Consider the following 14,331-nt stretch of genomic DNA (forward strand, 5'->3'; position numbering starts at 1 on the left):
CTGTCTATTAATAAAATGTTCTAATTTTCTTCATAAAGAATTTACAAAATTTTAGTAGATTTATTCTTAAGTATCTTTGTTGCTCTTGGAAATATCTTTTTAAATTTTTGTATATTTAATAGTTTGATTCTGATGTATAGAAATATAAGTGACATGTTGATCACAACCATGCTAAACTGTCTTCTTAATTCAAACAATTTATCCTTAGATTAGTTTAGAATTTTACTGTGTCTTCTGTGAATAATGACAGGTTTTTTTCTTCTTTTCCAGTCCTCAAATTTTTAATTATCTTATCTACTGAGTTAGTAAAGACCTCCAATACAATATTGAGTTATAGTGTGGTGCCAGTAGGCATCTTGATTTTAAAGAAAAATATTTTCTTTGTGTCCTATTTAATAAGATGCATGCACAAGTGTATAAGTGTGAAATAGATGTTTCTTCATATTTATTTTCTTGCTGTGTGTTTTGTGCCAAGTTCTTGCTTTACTGACTCCTTTGGTTGCTATATAAGAAAGTGTTCTTATGTATTCTGTTTTGCTAGTTAATTTGTATTCATTTTTGTAAAAATTTATTCTAATTTATTTCATGTTGTGATTTACTTTTGGTTTCCAGTGTTCATTGAAAGAGTGTACTGATATCTATCTACACAGTATTCCATGTGGGATATGGGATTTCATTTACCAGTAAATTTGTTTTGTTCTGTAGTCTACTCCGTACTGAAAGTCACTAATACTGACATATTTCTTTTTAACCATATGACTTTATATTTTCCAGGATTAGTAGAATATTGTTGCATAACTTTATAACCAATGATTTTCATCTGGACTCCTGTATATAGTATACTGTATCCAGAACCACTTAAAATCTCTTTAAAAACAAGTGAGATGAAAACTATTTCAACTTTTCCCTCTACATTCCACCACCCCACCCCCAAGATTTTCTTTTAAAACTGGCACATGTTATCTGCCAGTAAATACAATATATATATTGACCTTTAATGGATGCCAACCATGTGCTTTGGTCTTCATACCCTTATGAATTATATAAGTACAGCTTGCACAGCATTCTCTGGAAGTGATTTTTTTTGGTCTGGGCCAGTCCCTAGAAGCCAGTAGCTCAAGCCAGCAGGCACAAGCAAAGCCTTGTGGTCTCCTGAACCCCCACCCACGAGCACCCCTACAAGGGACTACAAATCTGCAGGGGAAAGGAAACAGAGACCTTGGGAGTGTTTGGTTTTGGTGTCAAAGAATGACATCACTGCCAGAGATTATGACTTTGGACAAGCTGGTGGGTGGGCTTCAACTTACAGCACAGAAAGGCCAAACCTTGATTAACAGGCCACATTATTAGTGCACCAAGAACACTATCCGTATGTTTTTATAGTAGGAAATATTAATACTTTTATAAGCCTCATGTAAACTGGATGGTATTCATCGAGTCCAAAAAGTGCCTTATACAAAACTATGTGATATGCTTGGGCCAATTTTTTCTTTTATTCTAAATTTTGTAATAACAATGTTCTTGGGGTTTTTTTTGTGTTTTTTTTTTCCTCTAGTGGGTTGGCAAAGGCTCTTGCTTGGTTAAAACCAATGAGTTGGGGTTTGGCCAATTCCCTTTTTTATTTCCATCGGCCCTAAACAGTCAAGGTAGGAGCTCACATTTATAAGAGCACAAAATAAAAAAATAAAATAACTTGGAAATGTCTAGTAGGGACTGAAAGGTGAATCAGTGAAGTTCACTCTCCATAAAGGTGTGTATATAGGGTGGGCTGGGGAGACCAGGGCAGGGGTTGGGTGTGTCATTCAGACAAGGGCTTTAATGGGCCAGATGTTCCCCACATTGAGTGCACTCTTAAACTGGTTGCTGTAGACGTTTATGATCTTCAAGACCACAAAAGGGCCAATGGAAGTTATTACTTTAAAAACAGGAAAACATAATATAGTTTTCATGGCAAGTTAGCATTGCCGGTTAATCCCCAAACTTCAATGAATAGCATTTGGGACTTTGCTGTAGAAAACAGATTAACTATGGGCTTTGTACTGTGTTTGTCTGAGAGGACCACCACTGGATGGCAGTAAAAGTCCTTGGATTTCCCTCTATTGTTCTTTTTTCCTACTCATTAGGTAGTCCTTCTTGTCCACTTTAAAATGCCACACTTTTAGAGTTAACTTTTACCAGAATACCTTAATGTGATACGCATAGGACGTGTTAGGCTCAAGTTGAAAAATGAAAGGAAAGACAACAATATGTATTATGGTCAAAACAGGATAAAGAAATTTGAATGACCACAAAAATCAGGCAAATCCCTCATTAGTTAAGTTTAATACTCAATCACGATGTCATTTGAAAATCAAGTTAGGTCCAAAGTGATGAGATATTGATTACACAGTGTCTCCTGGGGACTTCAGACTTCTAAACACTAGGGAGAATAACAGTCTCAAAATGCGGACGCATGCATTATCTTTTCACTGGTTACCCTCAGAAGCAAATGAAATGTTAGACAATCCCCAGAGTGGATTTTCAAAAGAAGACTCATAGGCACTCAAAATTTTCCGTATCCAAAATTGAACTTACTATCTTAACTTCCAAGGTTATTCATTTATTCAACACGTATTTATTGAACACCTACAGCCTAGGGCTGAGCTTTGGAAATATGACAGTACCGTAGACAGACAAGGCCCCTGCTTCCAAGGAGCTCAGATGTTCCCTGCCTTAGCTAGTGGTCCAGCCCAGAATCAGAAAGTCACCCTTCCCTGCCCCCCACCATCTCCTACAGCCAATCAGTAGCAGGTACAACTGATTCTACATTGTAAATATCTCTGGATTCCATCCACGTCTCATCTTTCTCATTTCCACTACTGTGCTCTAACCCATCTTCCTACTGCCACAGCCTTTCTTGAACTGGTCTTCCTCCTCCTGTTCTTGCCTCCCTCCAATTCACTCTCCCCTGAGTAGCCAGAGTAATGTTTCAAAACCATAAACCTGATCAAGTCTCTCCCCTATAGAAGCCATTCAGTTGCCTTCCATTGTCTTCCAGAGAAATTTCAGCATGTCCCCTGCTTACATTCTCAAACTCATCTATTGCCATGTTCCCTTTTGCTGTCTGCGCTCCAATCACCAGTCACCCAGTCACAATAAACTTCTTTTAATTCCGTGATTGTAACTTACTCCTTCTTCCTTTGGGACTGACTTGATCAGGTTTATAGTTTTGAAGCAATATTGGGTAGAAGAAAATGGGTTATGACGCAATCTCAACAGTCTCTCCATCTCATTACAATCTTGTGACGTTCTTCTGTTTAAAGGATTTTGTTAAAATTAACCACATCCGTGGCATCAAGTAGTATGGTCTTCACTTCCAGCACCGATTTCTTTGCTACACTACGTTCCCAAAGAATGAAATGTTGGATCAACACCACAGAGATGAACATCCCTGTCAGGGCTTTCTAAAATCCTTTCTTTTATTTCTTGGCAGGAATACCTTTAATTGTTCTGAATTCAGTGGTTACATTGAATTTTTCCATAAAATATTGGGGGTTTTTTTATTTGTGAAATCATTTATCAAAGGGGTATTCTTCAATAGGATTTTTCAGTAGGGTTTTTTAATGCCTCGCAAAAGAGCAGTTCTTCAGGAATGTAACTTTTGAAATAGAATTTACTGTATACCATAAACCGAGACTTGTTACAAACATTTGTACTTTCACCCAAAGTGATCTGTCCTAATATTTGTTTCTTCATATCTTCAGGAATGTTTTCTATGTGACTTCCCAAAAAATTTGCTGACAAAGGAATGTCTCTTAGTTTGTTGGTCTTTTGGTTTACAATTATTTCAACCAAATTTTTTTTTTTTACTACCACAGGAAGAATCAGAGATTTATGGCATTTGTCCTTAATTGTAAAGTGAAAAAACTCAAAAGAAGCTTCTAAGTAATTATCAGTAGGTTTTGTGAGATTTGTCAAGAACTGAGTTTATTCCACATAACTTTCCATATCTCTGAAAAACTGCTGAAGTTTGTCTTCCTGTTCTGGAGGCGTAGCTTTTAAATGCCTTGCTAATCACTGGAATTCATATTATTACTAGTTAACATCTCAAGACGTAATATGCTAACCAACTAGGGAGAATTTTATCATTCATGGAGGCAGATGTAAATCCATGTTTCAAAAGGCCTTCTTGATAATTTTACAATTGGAAGGGTTACTTCTTGCTGGTCTAATTATATTATCACCTCCTAATGTGACTGATGAAAAGGTTTTTTGTTTTGGTTTCGTTTTTTTACCTCCTACTTTGACTGATGAAGCATCTATATGCAGAGTAGAAAAGTTTCCTCAGCCATTTTCTTTAGGTCTATTTTGCTATTTCATCTGCTACTTTTTGGCAGAAACCTTTTTAAGCCATTTTCAATATGAGTGTTAACTTAGTTAAAATGAGATACTATTATCTAAAAAATCCCATTACTGGGTACACATTAATGGAAATGTCTGAAGACTTGCTAGAAGTGGTCAAGTGACTGAGCCAGCCCAGCCATCCTCTCCGCACTTTTTTCTCCTCAGGATATCTTAAAACACTGAGGCTTGAGAATTATAATTATAGCAACTAGCATGTCCCAATTGATATAATGGCAATCGTACATTTGAAAACTACCGGCTCCTCTTAAGCCAGTGTCTCCCCATTCTGAACTCGTGCAAGTAGTGTTTTGGACCACAAGGCAGAATTTTACCTTTGTTTTGATTAATTTTACCTTCTGTCATTTGTCCCTTTAAGCCTACCAAGATTGTTTGAGAGACTGATTCTGTCAGTCAGTATGGTTGCTATCTCTTTCAAGTTTGCATACCCTCTACATCTTGATTCAAGACGTTGATATAAATATGAAGAAGGATTTCTCTTTAAGACAAAAACAAAACACTACAATAAAACAACTTCCTTTTGCTCCAATTGTTGCTCAGCCCCTTGTGGGACCGACAGTGGCAGGACGGTTTAGTCTGTAGTCTCCACAGGGTTTCCTGTCAGAGGACTTCAATATTTCAGAATCAAGCAATGTGAGTCAACAGCTCTTGGGGTCTTTCTTCTCAAGCTCCTCCCGCAGATGAGAGCTCGAGATCTTTAGAATTCCCTCCCCATGTTTCTGATCACTAGTGCCAGCACCATTTCTCAGTTTCTCAGGATTCCCTCCTAAGCGAGACACGAATAAAAAGCCTTGCCCAGATTTACCTTTTACTGATTTTCTTTTCTTGTTCTTTTCCCCTACTAGGCAGCAAGACTTCATCTTATTCCCTGAGATGCCACACAAATCACTCAAAGGGTTTGAAGCCAGTAAGAGAGAAGGGAGAAGGGAAGATTCTAGGGTGACACCAGATTTCTGGTTTTGGTGGCTGCACTGAAGAAAGCTAGTGCTTCTTACTTACTTTCCATGGGGAAAAATTGAATGAAAGAGAGATGGAATCCAGTCTTGAATATGGTGAGTTTGAGATGCCTAGGAACATCCATATGCGGATGTTGGGAGTCCAGGGCTGGACCAGCCTGAAGCTGAGAGGGCCTGTGGGATTGGTACTCTACAATGTTCAGATAGTACATTTGAGGACACATCAAGTAAGAGCTCTCACAACTTGGGTCTCAAGGCAGTCCTGGTCCTTGGAGTTGACGTAGTGGGCCAGGAAGGGCCAAGAGGCAAAAGAAGCCCTCTTTCCCATATCTATCTGACTGTACAACCATAGACAACATACATTAAGAATCATTTTGCAAACTTCTGTTGGAGCTCACCAACCCCAAATCTAGAAACCCGATGTCCACTTTTCCCAGGATTTTTAAGCCAGCCCTACCCACCCTACTGAGTTAGGCATCACAGCAGCATAACCCTTTGGGGAGTGAAGTGAATTGATAATGAACTATCTTCAAAGCAATTGCCCTGAACCTTCTCCTTTGTTCCGGTCCTACTCTTATTTTGATTTTATCTTTGCCCAGTTTCAACCTTCTGACTTTGTGATCACTGCTTCAAATCCTGTCTCTGGTGCTTGCATTGGTACTTGAACTTGGTCTCCCTGGTAGTTAAACCTCAGTTAAGTTACTGTTGTAGATTACCTTTGAAAGAAATGCCTCTGTATCAGTCAGGGTCCATGCAGGAGGCAGAAATCACACCAGGTATGTGAACAAAGGGTTTTAATATAGAGAATTGCCTGCAGACCTGAAACTCAAATATCTGAGGCAGTGGCAGTGGCACTGGCCGGCTGGGACTGGTGTCTCTGAAGAGAGATACAAAGGAGCTGATTTTGTAAGTGGGACAGAATTGAAAAGTGGATTCAGCTGTTACGTGGGACGGCAGTGCCTTTTTGGCAAGGTGAAGAAGCTTTGCTGGGGTGATGTCACAGGCGCAGGAAGGAGGCAGGCAGCAGTGGGTCCTCCGTTCTTCCTCTAGCCTTGCAGGCTCTCCCAATGCCCTCTATCGAGACTAAAAGAGATCCAGCTTGAAAAGCGGAAATGTCATTTGCAGAGTTTCATCCCCAGCATCACAAAGCAGGATACTGAAAGGTGTTTAGACCGAATGATAATGACTTAAAACTCACAGCCTCACTTTTATTCTGGACCCAACCCTAACCCTGACCACGCAGCCAGCTCCTACTCCTCGCCCAACTAATTACTTGACATTTTTATCAGTCACGCTTTAGCTCTCAGAGGCTCTGCCCTTGCCCCAGCAACCGTGAGCAAATTATTGTCACTTTTCCGTTCCTGATACCATCATACCGCATGAGTAAATTACACAGACATACCTCATTTTATTGCGCTTCACTTTATTGTGCTTCACAGATGTTGTGTTTTTTACAAATTGAAAGCAAGACCCTCCACCAGGAAAAAGGTTACGACTTGCTTTATGGTGGCGGTCTGGAGCCGAACCCACAGTGTCACCCAGGTCTGCCTGTAGTCCTTTTCATGCAGAAGTCCATCTTGCTGATTCAGCATGGTGAGATGGCCAACCTGCCTTACGAGCACAGAGAGTGCTCACGTCAGCTGCTGCAAGATCTTTTTCTTACCTCTACTCCTTCCTTCAGAGGAATTTGAAGGCAATTCCTAGAATCTCTTGGGCTTTCTTGAGCAGTTTCAGTTATTCATAGGCTCTGGTCTGGTTATTGAACGTTGCATAACAAATCACCCTGACATTCAGCAGCTCAAAATAACAACAAGCATTTGTTGTCTCTCGTGGTTTCAGTGGGTCAGGGGGTAGGAAGCAGCTTGGTGGGGTTGGGGTCTCTTCTGGGGCTGTTGTCAGGTGGTGGCGGAGGCTGGGATCATTTTGAAAGCTTATAGCATCTGTCCTTGGAAGATTCAAGTGGCTGGAGGCAGGAACACCTGGGGCTCCTTAGGTATCTTTCTCTCAATATCTCAATCTCAATCTCTGTCTCTCTCTCCCTGTCTCTCCCTCACCCCTAACCCTCCGCCCCCCCCCCAACATGTGGGTCTTCCACATGGTGGTCTCAGAGTATCTAGATTTGTTACATGGCAGCTGATGGTTCCTGGAGCATTTGACCGCCCAAAAGCCAGCAGAAGCTGTCTTTTTATAGTTACACCTAGAAAGCCATGTATTGTCACTTCGGCCACATCCTGTTTCATTAAAGCAATCATAAAAGCCCACCCAGGTTCAAGGGGAGGGGCCATAAACACCTCCATTTGGTAGGAGAAGTGTCAAAGAATTTGCAAACATTTTTAAAACCACATTGGGCTCCCACACCTTACAGTTAGGGGAAATTTTTCAACAATTGTTTTTCTCATATCTAGAATTACACTCTGACAAGCAGCTGCCTCTAGAGAATTCCTCTCCAGGCCTATATCCATTTTCTAAACACTGACTCCTAAACCTGCTCTTTGGCACCCGAATCTCCATAAAATTGTATCTTTAGAAGGCAGAGAGCCTTGCCTGGATCTGGGAGGGCAGTAGATGAAAAAAGCCACATCTTGGATGTGTCTCTGTGCCTGACCAGGCCTGGCCTTTGCGTGTCCCCAGCCATGTTCTGAATGCCCATAAATGGCATATTAGAAAAGCTCATGGGCCTGCATGGCACCGTGCTTCCAGACAGATACTTCACGGAGCTTCCAAAACATTTTTCACGTGCTTCTTCATTAAGAAAAATGAAAATAAATTTGTGTGGCCTACTCTACTGAAGGACAACTGACCACCAACGCCACCCACCTGCTGTCCAGAGGGTTGAGGGCATTTCTTTCTTGGTAACCTGTCAGCCATTCTTGGTGTACTTGTTAGGACCTAGCAGAGGGCTAGGCCTATCATCACAAATGAACACAAACTAGCTGCTTTCAAACAACAGAAATTTATTCCCTCCCAGTTTTGGAAGCCAGAATTCTGAAATCGGGATGTTGACAGGGTCGCGCTTCTCTGAAAGCTCTAGGGGAGGGTCCTTTCTTGCTCCTTCCTGCCTTCTGGTGGGCCCAGGTGTTCCTTGGTGTTCCTTGAGTTGGAGCTACATCACTCCAACCTCTGCCTTGGTTTTCATATGGCCTTAATCTCTATGTGTCCTATCCTTTTTTTATAAAGACACCAGACATTGGATTCAGGTCCAACCTTAAATCCAGGATGATTTCATCTTGATATCCCCAACAAAGTACATCTTCAAAGACCCTTTTCCAAATAAGGTCATATTTTGAGGTTCTGGGTGAACATAAATTTTGGGCATATGCTAGACAGCCTGCTCCCAATGTACAGCCTAAAAACCTTCCTTGTGGCTTCCCAGTGTTGGGCAATTCTTTTTTTATTATGTTACTTAAATATTCACATGTAAAACATAAACTCCCTGTGCTTTTCCAATTATATACAACTCAATCCGTTAAATGAGTGTACTTTAAATTAACACTAATTTAATATGACAGGTGTCATTTTCTAAGATCATTTTCTAAGATTAAATTGTGCTTCACTCACGTGAGTTGTACCGTTTGCTGTGGTGTGTATTCTTCAAAGTGTAAGCTTCAAAGTCTAGCCAATATTATGATTTATTTCTTTAATCACCTTCCCTCTTCTAACCATTAGGAATTTTGGTTCATGCAGCTCTCCACTGATTTATTCTCTAGGTACATACATGTCCTTATTTATTTATGCAAATTCATTCTCTGATATCACATGGCAACACGTAGTTAAAAGGTGATCAGATGATCCAAAATATTTGCATATGAATTCTTTAAAGATTATCATCATTTAAATAACTCAAAAATTAAATATTTGTATAGAGAATGTTGACATCTACACGTGGATCCCATTTGGAGAAATACCGATGTTTGGCCTTAAATCATATGAACTGATATAGGTGCACTGTATCCAATTTGTAGTAACGTCCTCCCCCTGACTGAGAAATAGCATTTCAGAAAACCGGAAATGGAGCTCCTGAACTAATTTGGGTATAGCCAGGGAAGCTCACGATTCCAGCTTTGGTATCCACAGGCCTGGAGTAGAAGGTCCTCTTGATGTCATCAGCTAATTCCCAGGTTTTTCTAGGACTGAGTTTTCCTACTCTTCATGTCCTGTGAATAACACAACACAAAGAAGAGCTACCTTTGCTCTGCCACCAGACCAGAATTCTGATAGGTACAATCCTTCATCCTTATTTTGACTTACCTTGATTTGGCATTCCCCCTAGTCTGTATCTAAGTGGGAGGAATGTTCTGGATTTCCATTGTTTTGTCTGCCTAGACCCCACCTCACCTTCCACTTCAATAGTCAGCCTCTCTGGCTCTGGTGATGGTCATCAGACTCAGGCTGAGCCAGTCACGTGACCTCTTTCCTGGTCACAGTGATTATTACAAGAGGTGGGTATGTTACTCAAGCCAATCAGAGTCCTGCCACAGGAGCTTTCTCACTGGAGGTGGGAGAAAGGGGCTCCTTTTCCATCTGATCACTGTGAAGATGTGAGCCCAGAAGAGATACAAATTAGAACTGACTTCAAAGGAAGTTTATACCATGACACGTGTTCCAATAAAGAAGCCTTGATGTTGGGTGCAGCTAAAATCAGAATTCACTCGGTACTTTCATAACCTGTTCCCTTGGGTCATTCTCAATATTGTATTGGTTAAGAATGTATGTTTTGACCCCTAGATCACTGGTTCTCAAACTTCAATGTGCAGTAACAATCATAGTCTTATTATAAATGCATATTCCAAGGCTAAACTTACTGAATTGGAAATCCCCTGAGGCTGAGGCCCAGAAATCTACATGTTCTATAAACGGTATGTTATTCTGATACAGGGCTACCATTGGACCACAATTTGAGAAATTCTGCTTTAGGTGGTATGATGCTTTTAGGGCAAGAACCAAATGTTTAATTTTATATTTTCTTCTATGGCTCAAAGCTCAGAGCTTTGTACTTAATAGGTACTTACGTGTGTTTGAAAAAATACAGTTAAAAAAAGTATTATACTGGACTTGTCCAAATTAAATACAATCTGTAACATGTGGCTTCTTTCAGAATTAATTGTGCTTTAATATTTGGTATTCGAGCAAGCCATATAACAAGGAGCTATAATGTGATGCTGGCTTTAGTGTTTAGTGTTTTGAAATTCAGACTCTCAGATGCTCTGATTTCAAATAGCTCTAAAAAGTCACTTCCTTTTGAACTTTTTATCCTTCTCCAACATCTAAATGGAAATGAAGCATTCCTCGTTTCAACCTGACTTAAAACTTTTAATCTGTGTTTTAATGAAGCATTAGAGAACATTTATAATATATTTTATTGTATAGTCTGTCCACATAAGAATAGCTGTGAATATATTTCAAGTTCCACATGCTTTAGAATTTAATTTTCTGCCTGAAGGAAGAGATCATTTATCGAGTGAGCAAAACAATTTATAGTTGCCTCATTTAGATTAAATTCATAGTTTTATTTTTAATAGTCATTTTTTGTTTTATATTTTTGTTTATGTGCATTATTTTTATTTTTTCAATTATAGTTGGCATTCAATTTTATTTTATATTAGTTTCAGATGTACAGCATAGTGTTTAGACATTTATATAATTTACAGACTGATCCCTCTGATAAGTCTAGAAACTACCTAACATCATACACAGTCATTACAATATTATTGACTATATCTTTATGCTGTACTTTACATCTCTGTGACAATTTTGTAACTACCAAGTTGTACTTTTTAATCCCTTCCCCTTTTTCATCCAGCCCCCCCTGACCTCGCCCCCCCATATGGCAACCATCGGTTTGTTATCTATGAGTCTGATTGTTTTGTTTTTTTCATTTATTTTGTTCTTTAGATTCCATTATAAGTGAAATCATATGCTGTTTGTCTTACTCTGTCTGACTTATTTTACTTAGCATAATACCCTCTAGGTTCATCCATGTTGTCACAATGATTAAGATCTCATTCTGTTTTTGGCAAAGTAATATTTCATTGTATATACATACCACATCTTTATCCAATTGTCTGTTGAGGGGCACTTAGGTTGCTTCCATATCTTGGCTGTTGTAAATAGCTCTGCAGTGAACATAAGGGTGTATATATCTTTTCGGATTAGTGCTTTTTAATTTGAATAAATACCCAGAAGTGGACTTGCTGGCTCATAAGATAGTTCTATTTTTAATTTTTTAAGGAACTCAAATACTGTTTTTCATAGTGGCTGCACCAATTTGCAATCACCAACAATGCACAAGGGTTCCTTTTTCTTCACATCCTCACCAACACTTGCTGCTTATTTATTGATGATACCCATTTTGACAGAAGTGAGGTAATATCTCATTGTTGTTTTAATTTGCATTTCTCTGATGATTAGTGACATTGAACATCTTTGCATATATCTGTAGGCCATCTGTATGTCCTCTTTTGAGAAACGTTTATATAGGTCCTCTGCCCATTTTTTGATTGGATTGGGTTTTGGTTTTGGGGGGTTTTTTGGTGTTAAGTTACATGAATTCTTTATAAATTTTGGATAGTAACCCCTTATCAAATATTTTTCCCATTCAGGAGGTTGTCTTTTCGTTTTCTTGATGATTTCCCTTGCTGTGCAAAAACTTTTTAGTTTGATGTAGTCCCATTTCTTTATTTTATTTTTTTGTTCCCCTTGCCCAAGAAAACGTATCAAAAAAATATATATATTACTAAGAGAAAAGTCAGAGTTTACTGCTTATGTTTTCTTCTAGGAGTTTTATAGTTTTGGGTCTTACATGTAAGCTTTAATCCATTTTAAGTTTATTCTTGTATATGGTGTAAGAAGGTGGTTTAATTTCATTTTTTTGCATATATATGTCCAGTTTTCCCCACACCATTTACTGAATAGATTGTCTTTACCCCATTGTATATTCTTGCCTCCTTTGTCATAGGTTAATTGACCATATAGGCGCATAGGTTTATTTCTGGGCTCTCTATTCTGTCACTGATCTATGTGTCTGTTTTTATGCCAATACCATGCTATTTTGATTACTATAGTTTTGTAGTATAGTTTGATATCAGGTTGCATGCTACCTCCAACTTTGTTCTTCTTTCTCAAGATTGCTGTGGCTACTTGGGGTCTTTTTTGGTTTCATATGTATTTTAGGATTATTTTTTCTAGTTCTGTGAAAAATGCCATTGGTATTTTGATAGGGATTGCACTGAATCTATAGACTGCTTTGGGCAGTGTGGACATTTTAACGATGTCAATACTTACTATCCATGATCATGGTATATGCTTCCATTTATTTGTATCTTCTTCAGTTTTTTTCTTCAATGTCTTTTAGTTTTCTGAGTACAGGTCTTTTACCTCCTTGGTTAAATTTATTACTAGGTATTTTATTTTTTGATGCAACTATAAATGGAATTGTTTTCTTTCTTTTTTCAAAAAGATTTTATTGGGGAATTGGGGGAGGGAACAGTGTTGGGGAGTTGGGGAAGGGGAACAGACAAGTTGCTGTCCTTTTGTTCTTCAGTCTAGCTGTGGAGGACGTCGCTTCACTGGCCCATGTTGGTATTATCATTGCGTTCTTCCCGGGTGAGGCAGATCGGTCTCTGGCCATTGGACGGCTGCTCACGGCAGCTCACAGCAGCTCACACCTGCTGCTGGCCAGCCCCACTGCAGCCTACACTGTCACCGGGAGTTCATGGCAGCCCAGCTCCAGATTGAGCTGTTGTTCACCATCTTAGCTGTAGAGAGCGCAGTGTCCCTGGTCCGTGTGGAATCTGAACTGGCAGTCCTGATGCTCAGAGCTCGTGCTCCCAAGCCAACTCTTAACCAATGAGCCACTTGGCCGGCCCTGGAATTGTTTTCTTAATTTTTCTTTCTAATAGTTTATTATTGGTATATAAAAATGCAAATAATTTCTGAATATTAACTTTGTATCCTGCTACTTTACTGAATTCATTTATCAGTTCTAACAATTTTTTGGTGGAATCTTTAGGGCTCTCGCTCTCTATATATATCATCATGTCACCTACACATAATGACAGTTTTACTGCTTCTTTTCCAATGTGGATGCGTTTTTATTTCTTTTTCTTATGACTGCTTAGAATCATTTACATTTATGACATCACAGGATGTGCAATGACAATCCTTTTACTTGGAAGTTAATTTATTTTTCATGTTCTGGAGGAACTTTGCCCATCACATGGGTGGTTAGATGTCTGTGAAGCCTTCTTCTGACCCTGAAAGTCTTGGTGCACTCAATGTTACTTAGCCAAAAGCTTATCTATACAAAGTGAATTTCATAATGGTTTTATCTCCTTTAGAATGACTTCATGCTTTAGAAATATAAACATTCAAATGAAAAACCAAAAATTGGATCAGATAGTAACACCCCAATAGATTTGGCTTCTAACTTTTCTGAGAGACTATATATATACACAGTAAGTCTCTGACTTACAGACATTCAAGGTCCGAACTTTCACAGATATGCACGAACCTTGCATTATGAAAATTCGTAGATGCAAACAAATCGTGGAAGTAGCTCCCGTGTCTGCCGGACATTGTCACAGCTGTGCTGCTGTGTGCTTACTCTACAGAGCGACAGTGTGCAGCAGTACAGTGCTCAGTCAGAGCCCAGGATGCCTGGAAGCAAGAGGAAAAGCAGCTCCACCATCCCCCACCTTCCCTCCCTCCTCCAGTTAGTAACTCTTCTTGTCAGCTCACTCCATGCACTCCCCTATATGCCAGGTGTTGTACTGTACTGTACCACCATATTAAGGTAACTGTAACAGTAAAAATAGTTTATTTACAGTACTTGTGTGTGTGTATTTCTTTTTTTATGCTTTATATTGTATATTTGTGTCAAAGGTGTATAAGACTCACTTTGTCTGACTTAGAACGAATCCGACTTACAAACGTTCTCCTAGAATGGAACTCGTTCGTAAGTCGGGGACTTACTGTA

Source organism: Hipposideros armiger, unplaced genomic scaffold (genome assembly GCF_001890085.2).
Source record: "Hipposideros armiger isolate ML-2016 unplaced genomic scaffold, ASM189008v1 scaffold_207, whole genome shotgun sequence".
Classification (NCBI taxonomy): domain Eukaryota; kingdom Metazoa; phylum Chordata; class Mammalia; order Chiroptera; family Hipposideridae; genus Hipposideros; species Hipposideros armiger.